Raw genomic sequence first — 22,475 nt, 5'->3', positions numbered from 1 at the left:
TTCGAACTTTTTTTTGGCTCAAAATTTTTTTGGTCCCAAAATTTTTCGAACTTTTTTTTGGGTCAAATTTTTTTCGAAATTTTTTTTGGGTCAAAATTTTTTTGGTCCCAAAATTTTTCGAACTTTTTTTTGGGTCAAATTTTTTTCGAAGTTTTTTTTGGGTCAAAATTTTTTTGGTCCCAAAATTTTTCGAACTTTTTTTGGGTCAAAATTTTTTTGGTCCCAAAATTTTTCAAACTTTTTTTTGGCTCAAAATTTTTTTGGTCCCAAAATTTTTCGAACTTTTTTTTGGGTCAAATTTTTTTCGAAATTTTTTTTGGGTCAAAATTTTTTTGGTCCCAAAATTTTTCGAACTTTTTTTTGGGTCAAATTTTTTTCGAAGTTTTTTTTGGGTCAAAATTTTTTTGGTCCCAAAATTTTTCGAACTTTTTTTTGGGTCAAAATTTTTTTGGTCCCAAAATTTTTCGAACTTTTTTTTGGCTCAAAATTTTTTTGGTCCCAAAATTTTTCAAACTTTTTTTTGGGTCAAAATTTTTTTGGTCCCAAAACTTTTCGAACTTTTTTTTGGCTCAAAACTTTTTTGGTCCCAAAATTTTTCAAACTTTTTTTTGGGTCAAAATTTTTTTGGTCCTAAAATTTTTCGAACTTTTTTTTGGGTCAAAAAGTTTTTTTGGTCCCAAAATTTTTCTAACTTTTTTTTGGGTCAAAATTTTTTTGGTCCCAAAATTTTTCGAACTTTTGTATGGTTCAAAATTTTTTTGGTCCCAAAATTTTTCGAACTTTTTTTTGGCTCAAACTTTTTTTGGTCCCAAAATTTTTCGAACTTTTTTTTGGGTCAAATTTTTTTCAAACTTTTTTTTGGGTAAAAATTTTTTTGGTCCCAAAATTTTTCGAACTTTTTTTTGGCTCAAAATTGTTTTGGTCCCAAAATTTTTCAAACTTTTTTTTGGGTCAAAATTTTTTTGGTCCCAAAATTTTTCGAACTTTTTTTTGGGTCAAATTTTTTTCGAACTTTTTTTTGGGTCAAAATTTTTTTGGTCCCAAAATTTTTCGAACTTTTTTTTGGGTCAAAAAGTTTTTTTGGTCCCAAAATTTTTCGAACTTTTTTTTGGCTCAAAATTTTTTTGGTCCCAAAATTTTTCGAACTTTTGTTTGGCTCAAAATTTTTTTGGTCCCAAAATTTTTCGAACTTTTTTTTGGGTCAAATTTTTTTCGAACTTTTTTTTGGGTCAAAATTTTTTGGGTCCCAAAATTTTTCGAACTTTTTTTTGGGTCAAAATTTTTTTGGTCCCAAAATTTTTCGAACTTTTTTTTTGGTCAAAATTTTTTTGGTCCCAAAATTTTTCGAACTTTTTTTTGGGTCAAATTTTTTTCGAATTTTTTTTTGGGTCAAAATTTTTTTGGTCCCAAAATTTTTCAAACTTTTTTTTGGGTCAAAATTTTTTTGGTCCCAAAATTTTTCAAACTTTTTTTTGGGTCAAAATTTGTTTGGTCCCAAAATTTTTCAAACTTTTTTTTGGCTCAAAATTTTTTTGGTCCCAAAATTTTTCAAACTTTTTATTGGGTCAAAATTTTTTTGGTCCCAAACTTTTTCGAACTTTTTTTTGGGTCAAAATTTTTTTGGTCCCAAACTTTTTCGAACTTTTTTTTGGGTCAAAATTTTTTTGGTCCCAAAATTTTTCGAACTATTTTAGAGTCAAAATTTTTTTGGTCCCAAAATTTTTCTAACTTTTTTTTGGCTCAAAATTTTTTTGGTCCCAAAATTTTTCGAACTTTTTTTTGGGTCAAATTTTTTTCAAACTTTTTTTGGGGTCAAATTTTTTTTGGTCCCAAAATTTTTCGAACTTTTTTTTGGCTCAAAATTTTTTTGGTCCCAAAATTTTTCGAACTTTTTTTTGGGTCAAAAAGTTTTTTTGGTCCCAAAATTTTTCGAACTTTTTTTTGGGTCAAAATTTTTTTGGTCCCAAAATTTTTCAAACTTTTTCTTGGCTCAAAATTTGTTTGGTCCCAAAATTTTTCAAACTTTTTTTTGGGTCAAAATTTTTTTGGTCCCAAAATTTTTCGAACTTTTTTTTGGGTCAAATTTTTTTCGAATTTTTTTTTGGGTCAAAATTTTTTTGGTCCCAAAATTTTTCAAACTTTTTTTTGGGTCAAAATTTTTTTGGTCCCAAAATTTTTCAAACTTTTTTTTGGGTCAAAATTTGTTTGGTCCCAAAATTTTTCAAACTTTTTTTTGGCTCAAAATTTTTTTGGTCCCAAAATTTTTCAAACTTTTTATTGGGTCAAAATTTTTTTGGTCCCAAACTTTTTCGAACTTTTTTTTGGGTCAAAATTTTTTTGGTCCCAAACTTTTTCGAACTTTTTTTTGGGTCAAAATTTTTTTGGTCCCAAAATTTTTCGAACTATTTTAGAGTCAAAATTTTTTTGGTCCCAAAATTTTTCTAACTTTTTTTTGGCTCAAAATTTTTTTGGTCCCAAAATTTTTCGAACTTTTTTTTGGGTCAAATTTTTTTCAAACTTTTTTTGGGGTCAAAATTTTTTTGGTCCCAAAATTTTTCGAACTTTTTTTTGGCTCAAAATTTTTTTGGTCCCAAAATTTTTCGAACTTTTTTTTGGCTCAAAATTTTTCGAACTTTTTTTTGGGTCAAAATTTTTTTGGGTCAAAATTTTTTCGAACTTTTTTTTGGGTCAAAATTTTTTTGGTCCCAAAATTTTTTTGGGTCAAAATTTGTTTGGTCCCAAAATTTTTCAAACTTTTTTTTGGCTCAAAATTTTTTTGGTCCCAAAATTTTTCAAACTTTTTTTTGGGTCAAAATTTTTTTGGTCCCAAAATTTTTCGAACTTTTTTTGGGTCAAAATTTTTTTGGTCCCAAACTTTTTCGAACTTTTTTTTGGGTCAAAATTTTTTTGGTCCCAAAATTTTTCGAACTATTTTAGAGTCAAAATTTTTTTGGTCCCAAAATTTTTCTAACTTTTTTTTGGCTCAAAATTTTTTTGGTCCCAAAATTTTTCGAACTTTTTTTTGGGTCAAAATTTTTTTGGTCCCAAAATTTTTCAAACTTTTTTTTGGCTCAAAATTTGTTTGGTCCCAAAATTTTTCAAACTTTTTTTTGGGTCAAAATTTTTTTGGTCCCAAAATTTTTCGAACTTTTTTTTGGCCCAAAATTTTTCGAACTTTTTTTTGGGTCAAAATTTTTTTGGTCCCAAAATTTTTTTGGGTCAAAATTTTTTTGGTCCCAAAATTTTTCTAACTTTTTTTTGGGTCAAAATTTTTTTGGTCCCAAAATTTTTCGAACTTTTGTTTGGCTCAAAATTTTTTTGGTCCCAAAATTTTTCGAACTTTTTTTTGGGTCAAAATTTTTTTGGTCCCAAAATTTTTCGAACTTTTTTTTGGGTCAAAATTTTTTTGGTCCCAAAATTTTTCAAACTTTTTTTTGGGTCAAAATTTTTTTGGTCCCAAACTTTTTCGAACTTTTTTTTGGGTCAAAATTTTTTTGGTCCCAAAATTTTTCAAACTTTTTTTGGGTCTAAATTTTTTTGGTCCCAAAATTTTTCAAACTTTTTTTTGGCTCAAAATCTTTTTTGTCCCAAAATTTTTCGAACTTTTTTTTGGGTCAAAATTCTTTTGGTCCCAAAATTTTTCGAACTTTTTTTTGGGTCAAAATTTGTTTGGTCCCAAAATTTTTCGAACTTTTTTTTGGGTCAAAATTTTTTTGGTCCCAAAATTTTTCGAACTTTTTTTTGGCTCAAAATTTTTTTGGTCCCAAAATTTTTCGAACTTTTTTTTGGGTCAAATTTTTTTCGAAATTTTTTTTGGGTCAAAATTTTTTTGGTCCCAAAATTTTTCGAACTTTTTTTTGGGTCAAATTTTTTTCGAAGTTTTTTTTGGGTCAAAATTTTTTTGGTCCCAAAATTTTTCGAACTTTTTTTGGGTCAAAATTTTTTTGGTCCCAAAATTTTTCAAACTTTTTTTTGGCTCAAAATTTTTTTGGTCCCAAAATTTTTCGAACTTTTTTTTGGGTCAAATTTTTTTCGAAATTTTTTTTGGGTCAAAATTTTTTTGGTCCCAAAATTTTTCGAACTTTTTTTTGGGTCAAATTTTTTTCGAAGTTTTTTTTGGGTCAAAATTTTTTTGGTCCCAAAATTTTTCGAACTTTTTTTTGGGTCAAAATTTTTTTGGTCCCAAAATTTTTCGAACTTTTTTTTGGCTCAAAATTTTTTTGGTCCCAAAATTTTTCAAACTTTTTTTTGGGTCAAAATTTTTTTGGTCCCAAAACTTTTCGAACTTTTTTTTGGCTCAAAACTTTTTTGGTCCCAAAATTTTTCAAACTTTTTTTTGGGTCAAAATTTTTTTGGTCCTAAAATTTTTCGAACTTTTTTTTGGGTCAAAAAGTTTTTTTGGTCCCAAAATTTTTCTAACTTTTTTTTGGGTCAAAATTTTTTTGGTCCCAAAATTTTTCGAACTTTTGTATGGTTCAAAATTTTTTTGGTCCCAAAATTTTTCGAACTTTTTTTTGGCTCAAACTTTTTTTGGTCCCAAAATTTTTCGAACTTTTTTTTGGGTCAAATTTTTTTCAAACTTTTTTTTGGGTAAAAATTTTTTTGGTCCCAAAATTTTTCGAACTTTTTTTTGGCTCAAAATTGTTTTGGTCCCAAAATTTTTCAAACTTTTTTTTGGGTCAAAATTTTTTTGGTCCCAAAATTTTTCGAACTTTTTTTTGGGTCAAATTTTTTTCGAACTTTTTTTTGGGTCAAAATTTTTTTGGTCCCAAAATTTTTCGAACTTTTTTTTGGGTCAAAAAGTTTTTTTGGTCCCAAAATTTTTCGAACTTTTTTTTGGCTCAAAATTTTTTTGGTCCCAAAATTTTTCGAACTTTTGTTTGGCTCAAAATTTTTTTGGTCCCAAAATTTTTCGAACTTTTTTTTGGGTCAAATTTTTTTCGAACTTTTTTTTGGGTCAAAATTTTTTGGGTCCCAAAATTTTTCGAACTTTTTTTTGGGTCAAAATTTTTTTGGTCCCAAAATTTTTCGAACTTTTTTTTTGGTCAAAATTTTTTTGGTCCCAAAATTTTTCGAACTTTTTTTTGGGTCAAATTTTTTTCGAATTTTTTTTTGGGTCAAAATTTTTTTGGTCCCAAAATTTTTCAAACTTTTTTTTGGGTCAAAATTTTTTTGGTCCCAAAATTTTTCAAACTTTTTTTTGGGTCAAAATTTGTTTGGTCCCAAAATTTTTCAAACTTTTTTTTGGCTCAAAATTTTTTTGGTCCCAAAATTTTTCAAACTTTTTATTGGGTCAAAATTTTTTTGGTCCCAAACTTTTTCGAACTTTTTTTTGGGTCAAAATTTTTTTGGTCCCAAACTTTTTCGAACTTTTTTTTGGGTCAAAATTTTTTTGGTCCCAAAATTTTTCGAACTATTTTAGAGTCAAAATTTTTTTGGTCCCAAAATTTTTCTAACTTTTTTTTGGCTCAAAATTTTTTTGGTCCCAAAATTTTTCGAACTTTTTTTTGGGTCAAATTTTTTTCAAACTTTTTTTGGGGTCAAAATTTTTTTGGTCCCAAAATTTTTCGAACTTTTTTTTGGCTCAAAATTTTTTTGGTCCCAAAATTTTTCGAACTTTTTTTTGGGTCAAAAAGTTTTTTTGGTCCCAAAATTTTTCGAACTTTTTTTTGGGTCAAAATTTTTTTGGTCCCAAAATTTTTCAAACTTTTTCTTGGCTCAAAATTTGTTTGGTCCCAAAATTTTTCAAACTTTTTTTTGGGTCAAAATTTTTTTGGTCCCAAAATTTTTCGAACTTTTTTTTGGGTCAAATTTTTTTCGAATTTTTTTTTGGGTCAAAATTTTTTTGGTCCCAAAATTTTTCAAACTTTTTTTTGGGTCAAAATTTTTTTGGTCCCAAAATTTTTCAAACTTTTTTTTGGGTCAAAATTTGTTTGGTCCCAAAATTTTTCAAACTTTTTTTTGGCTCAAAATTTTTTTGGTCCCAAAATTTTTCAAACTTTTTATTGGGTCAAAATTTTTTTGGTCCCAAACTTTTTCGAACTTTTTTTTGGGTCAAAATTTTTTTGGTCCCAAACTTTTTCGAACTTTTTTTTGGGTCAAAATTTTTTTGGTCCCAAAATTTTTCGAACTATTTTAGAGTCAAAATTTTTTTGGTCCCAAAATTTTTCTAACTTTTTTTTGGCTCAAAATTTTTTTGGTCCCAAAATTTTTCGAACTTTTTTTTGGGTCAAATTTTTTTCAAACTTTTTTTGGGGTCAAAATTTTTTTGGTCCCAAAATTTTTCGAACTTTTTTTTGGCTCAAAATTTTTTTGGTCCCAAAATTTTTCGAACTTTTTTTTGGCTCAAAATTTTTCGAACTTTTTTTTGGGTCAAAATTTTTTTGGGTCAAAATTTTTTCGAACTTTTTTTTGGGTCAAAATTTTTTTGGTCCCAAAATTTTTTTGGGTCAAAATTTGTTTGGTCCCAAAATTTTTCAAACTTTTTTTTGGCTCAAAATTTTTTTGGTCCCAAAATTTTTCAAACTTTTTTTTGGGTCAAAATTTTTTTGGTCCCAAAATTTTTCGAACTTTTTTTGGGTCAAAATTTTTTTGGTCCCAAACTTTTTCGAACTTTTTTTTGGGTCAAAATTTTTTTGGTCCCAAAATTTTTCGAACTATTTTAGAGTCAAAATTTTTTTGGTCCCAAAATTTTTCTAACTTTTTTTTGGCTCAAAATTTTTTTGGTCCCAAAATTTTTCGAACTTTTTTTTGGGTCAAAATTTTTTTGGTCCCAAAATTTTTCAAACTTTTTTTTGGCTCAAAATTTGTTTGGTCCCAAAATTTTTCAAACTTTTTTTTGGGTCAAAATTTTTTTGGTCCCAAAATTTTTCGAACTTTTTTTTGGCCCAAAATTTTTCGAACTTTTTTTTGGGTCAAAATTTTTTTGGTCCCAAAATTTTTTTGGGTCAAAATTTTTTTGGTCCCAAAATTTTTCTAACTTTTTTTTGGGTCAAAATTTTTTTGGTCCCAAAATTTTTCGAACTTTTGTTTGGCTCAAAATTTTTTTGGTCCCAAAATTTTTCGAACTTTTTTTTGGGTCAAAATTTTTTTGGTCCCAAAATTTTTCGAACTTTTTTTTGGGTCAAAATTTTTTTGGTCCCAAAATTTTTCAAACTTTTTTTTGGGTCAAAATTTTTTTGGTCCCAAACTTTTTCGAACTTTTTTTTGGGTCAAAATTTTTTTGGTCCCAAAATTTTTCAAACTTTTTTTGGGTCTAAATTTTTTTGGTCCCAAAATTTTTCAAACTTTTTTTTGGCTCAAAATCTTTTTTGTCCCAAAATTTTTCGAACTTTTTTTTGGGTCAAAATTTTTTCGAACTTTTTTTTGGGTCAAAATTTTTTTGGTCCCAAAATTATTCAAACTTTTTTTTGGCTCAAAATTTTTTTGGTCCCAAAATTTTTTCGAACTTTTTTTTGGCTCAAAATTTTTTTGGTCCCAAAATTTTTCAAACTTTTTTTTGGCTCAAAATTTTTTTGGTCCCAAAATTTTTTTGGTCCCAAAATTTTTTTGGGTCAAAATTTTTTTGGTCCCAAAATTTTTCGAACTTTTTTTTGGGTCAAAATTTTTTTGGTCCCAAAATTTTTCGAACTATTTTAGAGTCAAAATTTTTTTGGTCCCAAAATTTTTCTAACTTTTTTTTGGCTCAAAATTTTTTTGGTCCCAAAATTTTTCGAACTTTTTTTTGGGTAAAAATTTTTTTGGTCCCAAAATTTTTCAAACTTTTTTTTGGCTCAAAATTTGTTTGGTCCCAAAATTTTTCAAACTTTTTTTTGGGTCAAAATTTTTTTGGTCCCAAAATTTTTCGAACTTTTTTTTGGCTCAAAATTTTTCGAACTTTTTTTTGGGTCAAAATTTTTTTGGGTCAAAATTTTTTCGAACTTTTTTTTGGGTCAAAATTTTTTTGGTCCCAAAATTTTTTTGGTCCCAAAATTTTTTTGGGTCAAAATTTTTTTGGTCCCAAAATTTTTCGAACTTTTTTTTTGGGTCAAAAAGTTTTTTTGGTCCCAAAATTTTTCAAACTTTTTTTTGGGTCAAAATTTATTGGTCCCAAAATTTTTCGAACTTTTGTTTGGCTCAAAATTTTTTTGGTCCCAAAATTTTTTCGAACTTTTTTTTGGGTCAAAATTTTTTTGGTCCCAAAATTATTCAAACTTTTTTTTGGCTCAAAATTTTTTTGGTCCCAAAATTTTTTTGGTCCCAAAATTTTTTTGGGTCAAAATTTTTTTGGTCCCAAAATTTTTCGAACTTTTTTTTGGCTCAAAATATTTTTTGTCCCAAAATTTTTCGAACTTTTTTTTGGGTCAAAATTTTTTTGGTCCCAAAATTTTTCAAACTTTTTTTGGGTCTAAATTTTTTTGGTCCCAAAATTTTTCAAACTTTTTTTTGGCTCAAAATCTTTTTTGTCCCAAAATTTTTCGAACTTTTTTTTGGGTCAAAATTTTTTCGAACTTTTTTTTGGGTCAAAATTTTTTTGGTCCCAAAATTTTTCGAACTATTTTAGAGTCAAAATTTTTTTGGTCCCAAAATTTTTCTAACTTTTTTTTGGCTCAAAATTTTTTTGGTCCCAAAATTTTTCGAACTTTTTTTTGGGTAAAAATTTTTTTGGTCCCAAAATTTTTCAAACTTTTTTTTGGCTCAAAATTTGTTTGGTCCCAAAATTTTTCAAACTTTTTTTTGGGTCAAAATTTTTTTGGTCCCAAAATTTTTCGAACTTTTTTTTGGCTCAAAATTTTTCGAACTTTTTTTTGGGTCAAAATTTTTTTGGGTCAAAATTTTTTCGAACTTTTTTTTGGGTCAAAATTTTTTTGGTCCCAAAATTTTTTTGGTCCCAAAATTTTTTTGGGTCAAAATTTTTTTGGTCCCAAAATTTTTCGAACTTTTTTTTTGGGTCAAAAAGTTTTTTTGGTCCCAAAATTTTTCAAACTTTTTTTTGGGTCAAAATTTATTGGTCCCAAAATTTTTCGAACTTTTGTTTGGCTCAAAATTTTTTTGGTCCCAAAATTTTTTCGAACTTTTTTTTGGGTCAAAATTTTTTTGGTCCCAAAATTATTCAAACTTTTTTTTGGCTCAAAATTTTTTTGGTCCCAAAATTTTTTTGGTCCCAAAATTTTTTTGGGTCAAAATTTTTTTGGTCCCAAAATTTTTCGAACTTTTTTTTGGCTCAAAATATTTTTTGTCCCAAAATTTTTCGAACTTTTTTTTGGGTCAAAATTTTTTTGGTCCCAAAATTTTTCAAACTTTTTTTGGGTCTAAATTTTTTTGGTCCCAAAATTTTTCAAACTTTTTTTTGGCTCAAAATCTTTTTTGTCCCAAAATTTTTCGAACTTTTTTTTGGGTCAAAATTTTTTCGAACTTTTTTTTGGGTCAAAATTTTTTTGGTCCCAAAATTATTCAAACTTTTTTTTGGCTCAAAATTTTTTTGGTCCCAAAATTTTTTTGGGTCAAAATTTTTTTGGTCCCAAAATTTTTCGAACTTTTTTTTGGGTCAAAAATTTTTTTTGGTCCCAAAATTTTTCGAACTTTTTTTTGGGTCAAAATTTTTTTGGTCCCAAAATTTTTCAAACTTTTTTTTGGCTCAAAATTTTTTTGGTCCCAAAATTTTTCAAACTTTTTTTTGGGTCAAAATTTTTTTGGTCCCAAAATTTTTCGAACTTTTTTTTGGCTCAAAATTTTTCGAACTTTTTTTTGGGTCAAAATTTTTTTGGTCCCAAAATTTTTCGAACTTTTTTTTGGGTCAAAATTTGTTTGGTCCCAAAATTTTTCAAACTTTTTTTTGGCTCAAAATTTTTTTGGTCCCAAAATTTTTCAAACTTTTTTTTGGGTCAAAATTTTTTTGGTCCCAAAATTTTTCGAACTTTTTTTGGGTCAAAATTTTTTTGGTCCCAAACTTTTTCGAACTTTTTTTTGGGTCAAAATTTTTTTGGTCCCAAACTTTTTCGAACTTTTTTTTGGGTCAAAATTTTTTTGGTCCCAAAATTTTTCGAACTTTTTTAGAGTCAAAATTTTTTTGGTCCCAAAATTTTTCAAACTTTTTTTTGGCTCAAAATTTTTTTGGTCCCAAAATTTTTCGAACTTTTTTTGGGTCAAATTTTTTTCAAACTTTTTTTTGGGGTCAAAATTTTTTTGGTCCCAAAATTTTTCGAACTTTTTTTTGGCTCAAAATTTTTTTGGTCCCAAAATTTTTCGAACTTTTTTTTGGGTCAAAATTTTTTTGGTCCCAAAATTTTTCGAACTTTTTTTTGGCTCAAAATTTTTCGAACTTTTTTTTGGGTCAAAATTTTTTTGGGTCAAAATTTTTTCGAACTTTTTTTTGGGTCAAAATTTTTTTGGTCCCAAAATTTTTCAAACTTTTTTTTGGGTCAAAATTTTTTTGGTCCCAAAATTTTTCGAACTTTTTTTGGGTCAAAATTTTTTTGGTCCCAAACTTTTTCGAACTTTTTTTTGGGTCAAAATTTTTTTGGTCCCAAACTTTTTCGAACTTTTTTTTGGGTCAAAATTTTTTTGGTCCCAAAATTTTTCGAACTTTTTTAGAGTCAAAATTTTTTTGGTCCCAAAATTTTTCAAACTTTTTTTTGGCTCAAAATTTTTTTGGTCCCAAAATTTTTCGAACTTTTTTAGGGTCAAATTTTTTTCAAACTTTTTTTTGGGGTCAAAATTTTTTTGGTCCCAAAATTTTTCGAACTTTTTTTTGGCTCAAAATTTTTTTGGTCCCAAAATTTTTCGAACTTTTTTTTGGGTCAAAATTTTTTTGGTCCCAAAATTTTTCGAACTTTTTTTTGGCTCAAAATTTTTCGAACTTTTTTTTGGGTCAAAATTTTTTTGGGTCAAAATTTTTTTGGTCTCAAAATTTTTCGAACTTTTTTTTGGGTCAAAATTTTTTTGGTCCCAAAATTTTTCTAACTTTTTTTTGGGTCAAAATTTTTTTGGTCCCAAAATTTTTCGAACTTTTTTTTGGCTCAAAATTTTTTTGGTCCCAAAATTTTTCGAACTTTTTTTTGGCTCAAAATTTTTTTGGTCCCAAAATTTTTCGAACTTTTTTTTGGCTCAAAATTTTTTTCGTCCCAAAATTTTTCGAACTTTTTTTTGGGTCAAAATTTTTTTGGTCCCAAAATTTTTCAAACTTTTTTTGGTTCAAAATTTTTTTGGTCCCAAAATTTTTCGAACTTTTTTTTGGGTCAAAATTTTTTGGGCCCAAAATTTTTCAAACTTTTTTTTGTGTCAAAATTTTTTTGGTCCCAAAATTTTTCAAACTTTTTTTTGGGTCAAAATGTTTTTGATCCGAAAATTTTTCAAACTTTTTTTTGGGTCAAATTTTTTTCGAATTTTTTTTTTGGGTCAAAATTTTTTTGGTCCCAAAATTTTTCGAACTTTTGTTTGGCTCAAAATTTTTTTGGTCCCAAAATTTTTCGAACTTTTTTTTGGGTCAAAATTTTTTTGGTCCCAAAATTTTTCAAACTTTTTTTTGGGTCAAAATTTGTTTGGTCCCAAAATTTTTCAAACTTTTTTTTGGCTCAAAATTTTTTTGGTCCCAAAATTTTTCAAACTTTTTTTTGGTCAAAATTTTTTTGGTCCCAAAATTTTTCGAACTTTTTTTGGGTCAAAATTTTTTTGGTCCCAAACTTTTTCGAACTTTTTTTTGGGTCAAAATTTTTTTGGTCCCAAACTTTTTCGAACTTTTTTTTGGGTCAAAATTTTTTTGGTCCCAAAATTTTTCGAACTTTTTTAGAGTCAAAATTTTTTTGGTCCCAAAATTTTTCAAACTTTTTTTTGGCTCAAAATTTTTTTGGTCCCAAAATTTTTCGAACTTTTTTTGGGTCAAATTTTTTTCAAACTTTTTTTTGGGGTCAAAATTTTTTTGGTCCCAAAATTTTTCGAACTTTTTTTTGGCTCAAAAAGTTTTTTTGGTCCCAAAATTTTTCGAACTTTTTTTTGGGTCAAAATTTTTTTGGTCCCAAAATTTTTCAAACTTTTTTTTGGCTCAAAATTTGTTTGGTCGCAAAATTTTTCAAACTTTTTTTTGGGTCAAAATTTTTTTGGTCCCAAAATTTTTCGAACTTTTTTTTGGCTCAAAATTTTTCGAACTTTTTTTTGGGTCAAAATTTTTTTGGGTCAAAATTTTTTCGAACTTTTTTTTGGGTCAAAATTTTTTTGGTCCCAAAAATTTTTTTGGGTCAAAATTTTTTTGGTCCCAAAATTTTTCGAACTTTTTTTTGGCTCAAAATTTTTTTGGTCCCAAAATTTTTCGAACTTTTGTTTGGCTCAAAATTTTTTTGGTCCCAAAATTTTTCGAACTTTTTTTGGGTCAAAATTTTTTTGGTCCCAAAATTTTTCGAACTTTTTTTTGGGTCAAAATTTTTTTGGTCCCAAAATTTTTCGAAGTTTGTTTGGGTCAAAATTTTTTTGGTCCCAAAATTTTTCAAACTTTTTTTTGGGTCAAAATTTTTTTGGTCCCAAAATTTTTCGAAGTTTGTTTGGGTCAAAATTTTTTTGGTCCCAAAATTATTCAAACTTTTTTTTGGCTCAAAATTTTTTTGGTCCCAAAATTTTTTCGAACTTTTTTTTGGGTCAAAATTTTTTTGGTCCCAAAATTTTTCAAACTTTTTTTTGGGTCAAAATTTTTTTGGTCCCAAAATTTTTTTGGTCCCAAAATTTTTTTGGGTCAAAATTTTTTTGGTCCCAAAATTTTTCGAACTTTTTTTTGGGTCAAAAAATTTTTTTTGGTCCCAAAATTTTTCGAACTTTTTTTTGGGTCGAAATTTTTTTGGTCCCAAAATTTTTCGAACTTTTGTTTGGCTCAAAATTTTTTTGGTCCCAAAATTTTTCAAACTTTTTTTTGGGTCAAAATTTTTTTGGTCCCAAAATTTTTCAAACTTTTTTTTGGCTCAAAATTTTTTTGGGTCAAAAATTTTTCAAACTTTTTTTTGTGTCAAAATTTTTTTGGTCCCAAAATTTTTCGAACTTTTTTTTGGGTCAAAATTTTTTTGGTCCCAAAATTTTTCAAACTTTTTTTGGGTCAAAATTTTTTTGGTCCCAAACTTTTTCGAACTTTTTTTTGGGTCAAAATTTTTTTGGTCCCAAATTTTTCAAACTTTTTTTGGGTCTAAATTTTTTTGGTCCCAAAATTTTTCAAACTTTTTTTTGGCTCAAAATCTTTTTTGTCCCAAAATTTTTCGAACTTTTTTTTGGGTCAAAATTTTTTCGTACTTTTTTTTGGGTCAAAATTTTTTTGGTCCCAAAATTATTCAAACTTTTATTTGGCTCAAAATTTTTTTGGTCCCAAAATTTTTCAAACTTTTTTTTGGCTCAAAATTTTTTTGGTCCCAAAATTTTTCGAACTTTTTTTGGGTCAAATTTTTTTCAAACTTTTTTTTGGGGTCAAAATTTTTTTGGTCCCAAAATTTTTCGAACTTTTTTTTGGCTCAAAATTTTTTTGGTCCCAAAATTTTTCGAACTTTTTTTTGGGTCAAAAAGTTTTTTTGGTCCCAAAATTTTTCGAACTTTTTTTTGGGTCAAAATTTTTTTGGTCCCAAAATTTTTCAAACTTTTTTTTGGCTCAAAATTTGTTTGGTCCCAAAATTTTTCAAACTTTTTTTTGGGTCAAAATTTTTTTGGTCCCAAAATTTTTCGAACTTTTTTTTGGCTCAAAATTTTTCGAACTTTTTTTTGGGTCAAAATTTTTTTGGGTCAAAATTTTTTCGAACTTTTTTTTGGGTCAAAATTTTTTTGGTCCCAAAAATTTTTTTGGGTCAAAATTTTTTTGGTCTCAAAATTTTTCGAACTTTTTTTTGGGTCAAAAATTTTTTTGGTCCCAAAATTTTTCTAACTTTTTTTTGGGTCAAAATTTTTTTGGTCCCAAAATTTTTCGAACTTTTGTTTGGCTCAAAATTTTTTTGGTCCCAAAATTTTTCGAACTTTTTTTTGGGTCAAAATTTTTTTGGTCCCAAAATTTTTCGAACTTTTTTTTGGGTCAAAATTTTTTTGGTCCCAAAATTTTTCGAAGTTTGTTTGGGTCAAAATTTTTTTGGTCCCAAAATTATTCAAACTTTTTTTTGGCTCAAAATTTTTTTGGTCCCAAAATTTTTTCGAACTTTTTTTTGGGTCAAAATTTTTTTGGTCCCAAAATTTTTCAAACTTTTTTTTGGGTCAAAATTTTTTTGGTCCCAAAATTTTTTTGGTCCCAAAATTTTTTTGGGTCAAAATTTTTTTGGTCCCAAAATTTTTCGAACTTTTTTTTGGGTCAAAAAATTTTTTTTGGTCCCAAAATTTTTCGAACTTTTTTTTGGGTCAAAATTTTTTTGGTCCCAAAATTTTTCGAACTTTTGTTTGGCTCAAAATTTTTTTGGTCCCAAAATTTTTCAAACTTTTTTTTGGGTCAAAATTTTTTTGGTCCCAAAATTTTTCAAACTTTTTTTTGGGTCAAAATTTTTTTGGTCCAAAAATTTTTCGAACTTTTTTTTGGGTCAAAATTTTTTTGGTGCCAAAATTTTTCGAACTTTTTTTGGGTCAAAATTTTTTTGGTCCCAAAATTCTTCGAACTTTTTTTTGGGTCAAAATTTTTTTGGTCCCAAAATTTTTCAAACTTTTTTTTGGCTCAAAATTTTTTTGGTCCCAAAATTTTTCAAACTTTTTTTTGGGTCAAAATTTTTTTGGTCCCAAAATTTTTCGAACTTTTTTTTGGGTCAAAATTTTTTTGGTCCCAAAATTTTTCAAACTTTTTTTTGGCTCAAAATTTTTTTGGTCCCAAAATTTTTCAAACTTTTTTTTGGGTCAAAATTTTTTTGGTCCCAAAATTTTTCGAACTTTTTTTATGCTCAAAATATTTTTGGTCCCAAAATTTTTCGAACTTTTTTTTGACTCAAAATTTTTTTGGTCCCAAAATTTTTCAAACTTTTTTTTAGGTCAAAAATTTTTTGGTCCCAAAATTTTTCGAACTTTTTTTTGGCTCAAAATTTTTTGGGTCCCAAAATTTTTTTGGGTCAAAATTTTTTTGGTCCCAAAATTTTTCGAACTTTTTTTTGGGTCAAAAAGTTTTTTTGGTCCCAAAATTTTTCGAACTTTTTTTTGGGTCAAAATTTTTTTGGTCCCAAAATTTTTCGAACTTTTCTTTGGCTCAAAATTTTTGTGGTCCCAAAATTTTTCAAACTTTTTTTTGGGTCAAAATTTTTTTGGTCCCAAAATTTTTCGAACTTTTTTTTGGGTCAAAATGTTTTTGGTCCCAAAATTTTTCAAACTTTTTTTGGGTCAAAATTTTTTTGGTCCCAAACTTTTTCGAACTTTTTTTTGGGTCAAAATTTTTTTGGTCCCAAAATTTTTCAAACTTTTTTTGGGTCTAAATTTTTTTGGTCCCAAAATTTTTCAATTTTTTTTTGGCTCAAAATCTTTTTTGTCCCAAAATTTTTGGAACTTTTTTTTGGGTCAAAATTTTTTCGAACTTTTTTTTGGGTCAAAATTTTTTTGGTCCCAAAATTATTCAAACTTTTTTTGGGTCAAAATTTTTTTGGTCCCAAAATTTTTTCGAACTTTTTTTTGGCTCAAAATTTTTTTGGTCCCAAAATTTTTTTGGGTCAAAATTTTTTTGGTCCCAAAATTTTTCGAACTTTTTTTTGGGTCAAAAAGTTGTTTTGGTCCCAAAATTTTTCGAACTTTTTTTTGGGTCAAAATTTTTTTGGTCCCAAAATTTTTCGAACTTTTCTTTGGCTCAAAATTTTTGTGGTCCCAAAATTTTTCAAACTTTTTTTTGGGTCAAAATTTTTTTGGTCCCAATATTTTTCGAACTTTTTTTTGGGTCAAAATTTTTTTGGTCCCAAAATTTTTCAAACTTTTTTTGGGTCAAAATTTTTTTGGTCCCAAACTTTTTCGAACTTTTTTTTGGGTCAAAATTTTTTTGGTCCCAAAATTTTTCAAACTTTTTTTGGGTCTAAATTTTTTTGGTCCCAAAATTTTTCAAATTTTTTTTGGCTCAAAATCTTTTTTGTCCCAAAATTTTTCGAACTTTTTTTTGGGTCAAAATTTTTTCGAACTTTTTTTGGGTCAAAATTTTTTTGGTCCCAAAATTATTCAAACTTTTTTTTGGCTCAAAATTTTTTTGGTCCCAAAATTTTTTCGAACTTTTTTTTTGGCTCAAAATTTTTTTGGTCCCAAAATTTTTCAAACTTTTTTTTGGGTCAAAATTTTTTTGGTCCCAAAATTATTCAAACTTTTTTTTGGCTCAAAATTTTTTTGGTCCCAAAATTTTTTCGAACTTTTTTTTGGGTCAAAATTTTTTTGGTCCCAAAATTTTTCAAACTTTTTTTTGGCTCAAAATTTTTTTGGTCCCAAAATTTTTTTGGTCCCAAAATTTTTTTGGGTCAAAATTTTTTTGGTCCCAAAATTTTTCGAACTTTTTTTTGGGTCAAAATTTTTTTGGTCCCAAAATTTTTCAAACTTTTTTTGGGTCTAAATTTTTTTGGTCCCAAAATTTTTCAAACTTTTTTTTGGCTCAAAATCATTTTTGTCCCAAAATTTTTCGAACTTTTTTTTGGGTCAAAATTTTTTCGAACTTTTTTTTGGGTCAAAATTTTTTTGGTCCCAAAATTATTCAAACTTTTTTTTGGCTCAAAATTTTTTTGGTCCCAAAATTTTTTCGAACTTTTTTTTGGGTCAAAATTTTTTGGTCCCAAAATTTTTCAAACTTTTTTTTGGCTCAAAATTTTTTTGGTCCCAAAATTTTTCAAACTTTTTTTTGGCTCAAAATTTTTTTGGTCCCAAAATTTTTCGAACTTTTTTTTGGGTCAAAATTTTTTTGGTCCCAAAATTTTTCGAACTTTTTTTTGGCTCAAAATTTTTCGAAATTTTTTTTGGGTCAAAATTTTTTTGGGTCAAAATTTTTTCGAACTTTTTTTTGGGTCAAAATTTTTTTGGTCCCAAAATTTTTTTGGCTCAAAATTTTTTTGGTCCCAAAATTTTTCGAACTTTTTTTTGGCTCAAAATTTTTTTGGTCCCAAAATTTTTCGAACTTTTTTTTGGGTCAAAAAGTTTTTTTGGTCCCAAAATTTTTCGAACTTTTTTTTGGGTCAAAATTTTTTTGGTCCCAAAATTTTTCAAACTTTTTTTTGGCTCAAAATTTTATTGGTCCCAAAATTTTTCAAACTTTTTTTTGGGTCAAAATTTTTTTGGTCCCAAAATTTTTCGAACTTTTTTTGGGTCAAAATTTTTTTGGTCCCAAACTTTTTCGAACTTTTTTTTGGGTCAAAATTTTTTTGGTCCCAAACTTTTTCGAACTTTTTTTTGGGTCAAAATTTTTTTGGTCCCAAAATTTTTCGAACTTTTTTAGGGTCAAAATTTTTTTGGTCCCAAAATTTTTCAAACTTTTTTTTGGCTCAAAATTTTTTTGGTCCCAAAATTTTTCGAACTTTTTTTTGGGTCAAATTTTTTTCAAACTTTTTTTGGGGTCAAAATTTTTTTGGTCCCAAAATTTTTCAAACTTTTTTTTGGGTCAAAATTTTTTTGGTCCCAAAATTTTTCGAACTTTTTTTTTGGGTCAAATTTTTTTCAAACTTTTTTTTGGGTCAAAATTTTTTTGGTCCCAAAATTTTTCGAACTTTTTTTTGGGTCAAAATTTTTTTGGTCCCAAAATTTTTCAAACTTTTTTTGGGTCAAAATTTTTTTGGTCCCAAACTTTTTCGAACTTTTTTTTGGGTCAAAATTTTTTTGGTCCCAAAATTTTTCAAACTTTTTTTGGGTCTAAATTTTTTTGGTCCCAAAATTTTTCAAACTTTTTTTTGGCTCAAAATCTTTTTTGTCCCAAAATTTTTCGAACTTTTTTTTTGGGTCAAAATTTTTTCGAACTTTTTTTTGGGTCAAAATTTTTTTGGTCCCAAAATTATTCAAACTTTTTTTTGGCTCAAAATTTTTTTGGTCCCAAAATTTTTTCGAACTTTTTTTTGGGTCAAAATTTTTTTGGTCCCAAAATTTTTCGAACTTTTTTTTGGCTCAAAATTTTTTTGGTCCCAAAATTTTTTTGGTCCCAAAATTTTTTTGGGTCAAAATTTTTTTGGTCCCAAAATTTTTCGAACTTTTTTTTGGGTCAAAAAGTTTTTTTGGTCCCAAAATTTTTCGAACTTTTTTTTGGGTCAAAATTTTTTTGGTCCCAAAATTTTTCGAACTTTTGTTTGGCTCAAAATTTTTTTGGTCCCAAAATTTTTCGAACTTTTTTTTGGCTCAAAATTTTATTGGTCCCAAAATTTTTCAAACTTTTTTTTGGGTCAAAATTTTTTTGGTCCCAAAATTATTCAAACTTTTTTTTGGCTCAAAATTTTTTTGGTCCCAAAATTTTTTCGAACTTTTTTTTGGGTCAAAATTTTTTTGGTCCCAAAATTTTTCAAACTTTTTTTTGGCTCAAAATTTTTTTGGTCCCAAAATTTTTTTGGTCCCAAAATTTTTTTGGGTCAAAATTTTTTTGGTCCCAAAATTTTTCGAACTTTTTTTTGGGTCAAAATTTTTTTGGTCCCAAAATTTTTCAAACTTTTTTTGGGTCTAAATTTTTTTGGTCCCAAAATTTTTCAAACTTTTTTTTGGCTCAAAATCATTTTTGTCCCAAAATTTTTCGAACTTTTTTTTGGGTCAAAATTTTTTCGAACTTTTTTTTGGGTCAAAATTTTTTTGGTCCCAAAATTATTCAAACTTTTTTTTGGCTCAAAATTTTTTTGGTCCCAAAATTTTTTCGAACTTTTTTTTGGGTCAAAATTTTTTGGTCCCAAAATTTTTCAAACTTTTTTTTGGCTCAAAATTTTTTTGGTCCCAAAATTTTTCAAACTTTTTTTTGGCTCAAAATTTTTTTGGTCCCAAAATTTTTCGAACTTTTTTTTGGGTGAAAATTTTTTTGGTCCCAAAATTTTTCGAACTTTTTTTTGGCTCAAAATTTTTCGAAATTTTTTTTGGGTCAAAATTTTTTTGGGTCAAAATTTTTTCGAACTTTTTTTTGGGTCAAAATTTTTTTGGTCCCAAAATTTTTTTGGGTCAAAATTTTTTGGTCCCAAAATTTTTCGAACTTTTTTTTGGCTCAAAATTTTTTTGGTCCCAAAATTTTTCGAACTTTTTTTTGGGTCAAAAAGTTTTTTTGGTCCCAAAATTTTTCGAACTTTTTTTTGGGTCAAAATTTTTTTGGTCCCAAAATTTTTCAAACTTTTTTTTGGCTCAAAATTTTATTGGTCCCAAAATTTTTCAAACTTTTTTTTGGGTCAAAATTTTTTTGGTCCCAAAATTTTTCGAACTTTTTTTGGGTCAAAATTTTTTTGGTCCCAAACTTTTTCGAACTTTTTTTTGGGTCAAAATTTTTTTGGTCCCAAACTTTTTCGAACTTTTTTTTGGGTCAAAATTTTTTTGGTCCCAAAATTTTTCGAACTTTTTTAGGGTCAAAATTTTTTTGGTCCCAAAATTTTTCAAACTTTTTTTTGGCTCAAAATTTTTTTGGTCCCAAAATTTTTCGAACTTTTTTTTGGGTCAAATTTTTTTCAAACTTTTTTTGGGGTCAAAATTTTTTTGGTCCCAAAATTTTTCAAACTTTTTTTTGGGTCAAAATTTTTTTGGTCCCAAAATTTTTCGAACTTTTTTTTTGGGTCAAATTTTTTTCAAACTTTTTTTTGGGTCAAAATTTTTTTGGTCCCAAAATTTTTCGAACTTTTTTTTGGGTCAAAATTTTTTTGGTCCCAAAATTTTTCAAACTTTTTTTGGGTCAAAATTTTTTTGGTCCCAAACTTTTTCGAACTTTTTTTTGGGTCAAAATTTTTTTGGTCCCAAAATTTTTCAAACTTTTTTTGGGTCTAAATTTTTTTGGTCCCAAAATTTTTCAAACTTTTTTTTGGCTCAAAATCTTTTTTGTCCCAAAATTTTTCGAACTTTTTTTGGGTCAAAATTTTTTCGAACTTTTTTTTGGGTCAAAATTTTTTTGGTCCCAAAATTATTCAAACTTTTTTTTGGCTCAAAATTTTTTTGGTCCCAAAATTTTTTCGAACTTTTTTTTGGGTCAAAATTTTTTTGGTCCCAAAATTTTTCGAACTTTTTTTTGGCTCAAAATTTTTTTGGTCCCAAAATTTTTTTGGTCCCAAAATTTTTTTGGTCCCAAAATTTTTTTGGGTCAAAATTTTTTTGGTCCCAAAATTTTTCGAACTTTTTTTTGGGTCAAAAAGTTTTTTTGGTCCCAAAATTTTTCGAACTTTTTTTTGGGTCAAAATTTTTTTGGTCCCAAAATTTTTCGAACTTTTGTTTGGCTCAAAATTTTTTTGGTCCCAAAATTTTTCGAACTTTTTTTTGGCTCAAAATTTTATTGGTCCCAAAATTTTTCAAACTTTTTTTTGGGTCAAAATTTTTTTGGTCCCAAAATTTTTCGAACTTTTTTTGGGTCAAAATTTTTTTGGTCCCAAACTTTTTCGAACTTTTTTTTGGGTCAAAATTTTTTTGGTCCCAAACTTTTTCGAACTTTTTTTTGGGTCAAAATTTTTTTGGTCCCAAAATTTTTCAAACTTTTTTAGGGTCAAAATTTTTTTGGTCCCAAAATTTTTCAAACTTTTTTTTGGCTCAAAATTTTTTTGGTCCCAAAATTTTTCGAACTTTTTTTTGGGTCAAATTTTTTTCAAACTTTTTTTGGGGTCAAAATTTTTTTGGTCCCAAAATTTTTCAAACTTTTTTTTGGGTCAAAATTTTTTTGGTCCCAAAATTTTTCGAACTTTTTTTTTGGGTCAAATTTTTTTCGAATTTTTTTTTGGGTCAAAATTTTTTTGGTACCAAAATTTTTCGAAGTTTGTTTGGGTCAAAATTTTTTTGGTCCCAAAATTATTCAAACTTTTTTTTGGCTCAAAATTTTTTTGGTCCCAAAATTTTTTCGAACTTTTTTTTGGGTCAAAATTTTTTTGGTCCCAAAATTTTTCAAACTTTTTTTTGGCTCAAAATTTTTTTGGTCCCAAAATTTTTTTGGTCCCAAAATTTTTTTGGGTCAAAATTTTTTTGGTCCCAAAATTTTTCGAACTTTTTTTTGGGTCAAAAAGTTTTTTTGGTCCCAAAATTTTTCGAACTTTTTTTTGGGTCAAAATTTTTTTGGTCCCAAAATTTTTCGAACTTTTGTTTGGCTCAAAATTTTTTTGGTCCCAAAATTTTTCAAACTTTTTTTTGGGTCAAAATTTTTTTGGTCCCAAAAATTTTCAAACTTTTTTTTGGCTCAAAATTTTTTTGGGTCAAAAATTTTTCAAACTTTTTTTTGGGTCAAAATTTTTTTGGTCCCAAAATTTTTCGAACTTTTTTTTGGGTCAAAATATTTTTGGTCCCAAAATTTTTCAAACTTTTTTTGGGTCTAAATTTTTTTGGTCCCAAAATTTTTCAAACTTTTTTTTGGCTCAAAATCTTTTTTGTCCCAAAATTTTTCGAACTTTTTTTTGGGTCAAAATTTTTTCGAACTTTTTTTTGGGTCAAAATTTTTTTAGTCCCAAAATTATTCAAACTTTTTTTTGGCTCAAAATTTTTTTGGTCCCAAAATTTTTTCGAACTTTTTTTTGGGTCAAAATTTTTTTGGTCCCAAAATTTTTCGAACTTTTTTTTGGCTCAAAATTTTTTTGGTCCCAAAATTTTTTTGGTCCCAAAATTTTTCGAACTTTTTTTTGGGTCAAAAAGTTTTTTTGGTCCCAAAATTTTTCGAACTTTTTTTTGGGTCAAAATTTTTTTGGTCCCAAAATTTTTCGAACTTTTGTTTGGCTCAAAATTTTTTTGGTCCCAAAATTTTTCAAACTTTTTTTTGGGTCAAAATTTTTTTGGTCCCAAAATTTTTCAAACTTTTTTTTGGGTCAAAATTTTTTTGGTCCCAAAATTTTTCGAACTTTTTTTTTGGGTCAAATTTTTTTCGAATTTTTTTTTGGGTCAAAATTTTTTTGGTACCAAAATTTTTCGAAGTTTGTTTGGGTCAAAATTTTTTTGGTCCCAAAATTATTCAAACTTTTTTTTGGCTCAAAATTTTTTTGGTCCCAAAATTTTTTCGAACTTTTTTTTGGGTCAAAATTTTTTTGGTCCCAAAATTTTTCAAACTTTTTTTTGGCTCAAAATTTTTTTGGTCCCAAAATTTTTTTGGTCCCAAAATTTTTCGAACTTTTTTTTGGGTCAAAATTTTTTTGGTCCCAAAATTTTTCGAACTTTTGTTTGGCTCAAAATTTTTTTGGTCCCAAAATTTTTCAAACTTTTTTTTGGGTCAAAATTTTTTTGGTCCCAAAATTTTTCAAACTTTTTTTTGGGTCAAAATTTTTTTGGTCCCAAAATTTTTCGAACTTTTTTTTTGGGTCAAATTTTTTTCGAATTTTTTTTTGGGTCAAAATTTTTTTGGTACCAAAAGTTTTCGAAGTTTGTTTGGGTCAAAAAGTTTTTTTGGTCCCAAAATTATTCAAACTTTTTTTTGGCTCAAAATTTTTTTGGTCCCA

Source organism: Astyanax mexicanus, chromosome 3 (assembly GCF_023375975.1).
Source record: "Astyanax mexicanus isolate ESR-SI-001 chromosome 3, AstMex3_surface, whole genome shotgun sequence".
In the NCBI taxonomy this organism is placed as follows: Eukaryota; Metazoa; Chordata; class Actinopteri; order Characiformes; family Acestrorhamphidae; genus Astyanax; species Astyanax mexicanus.
Note: the sequence above shows the minus strand (reverse complement) of the source record.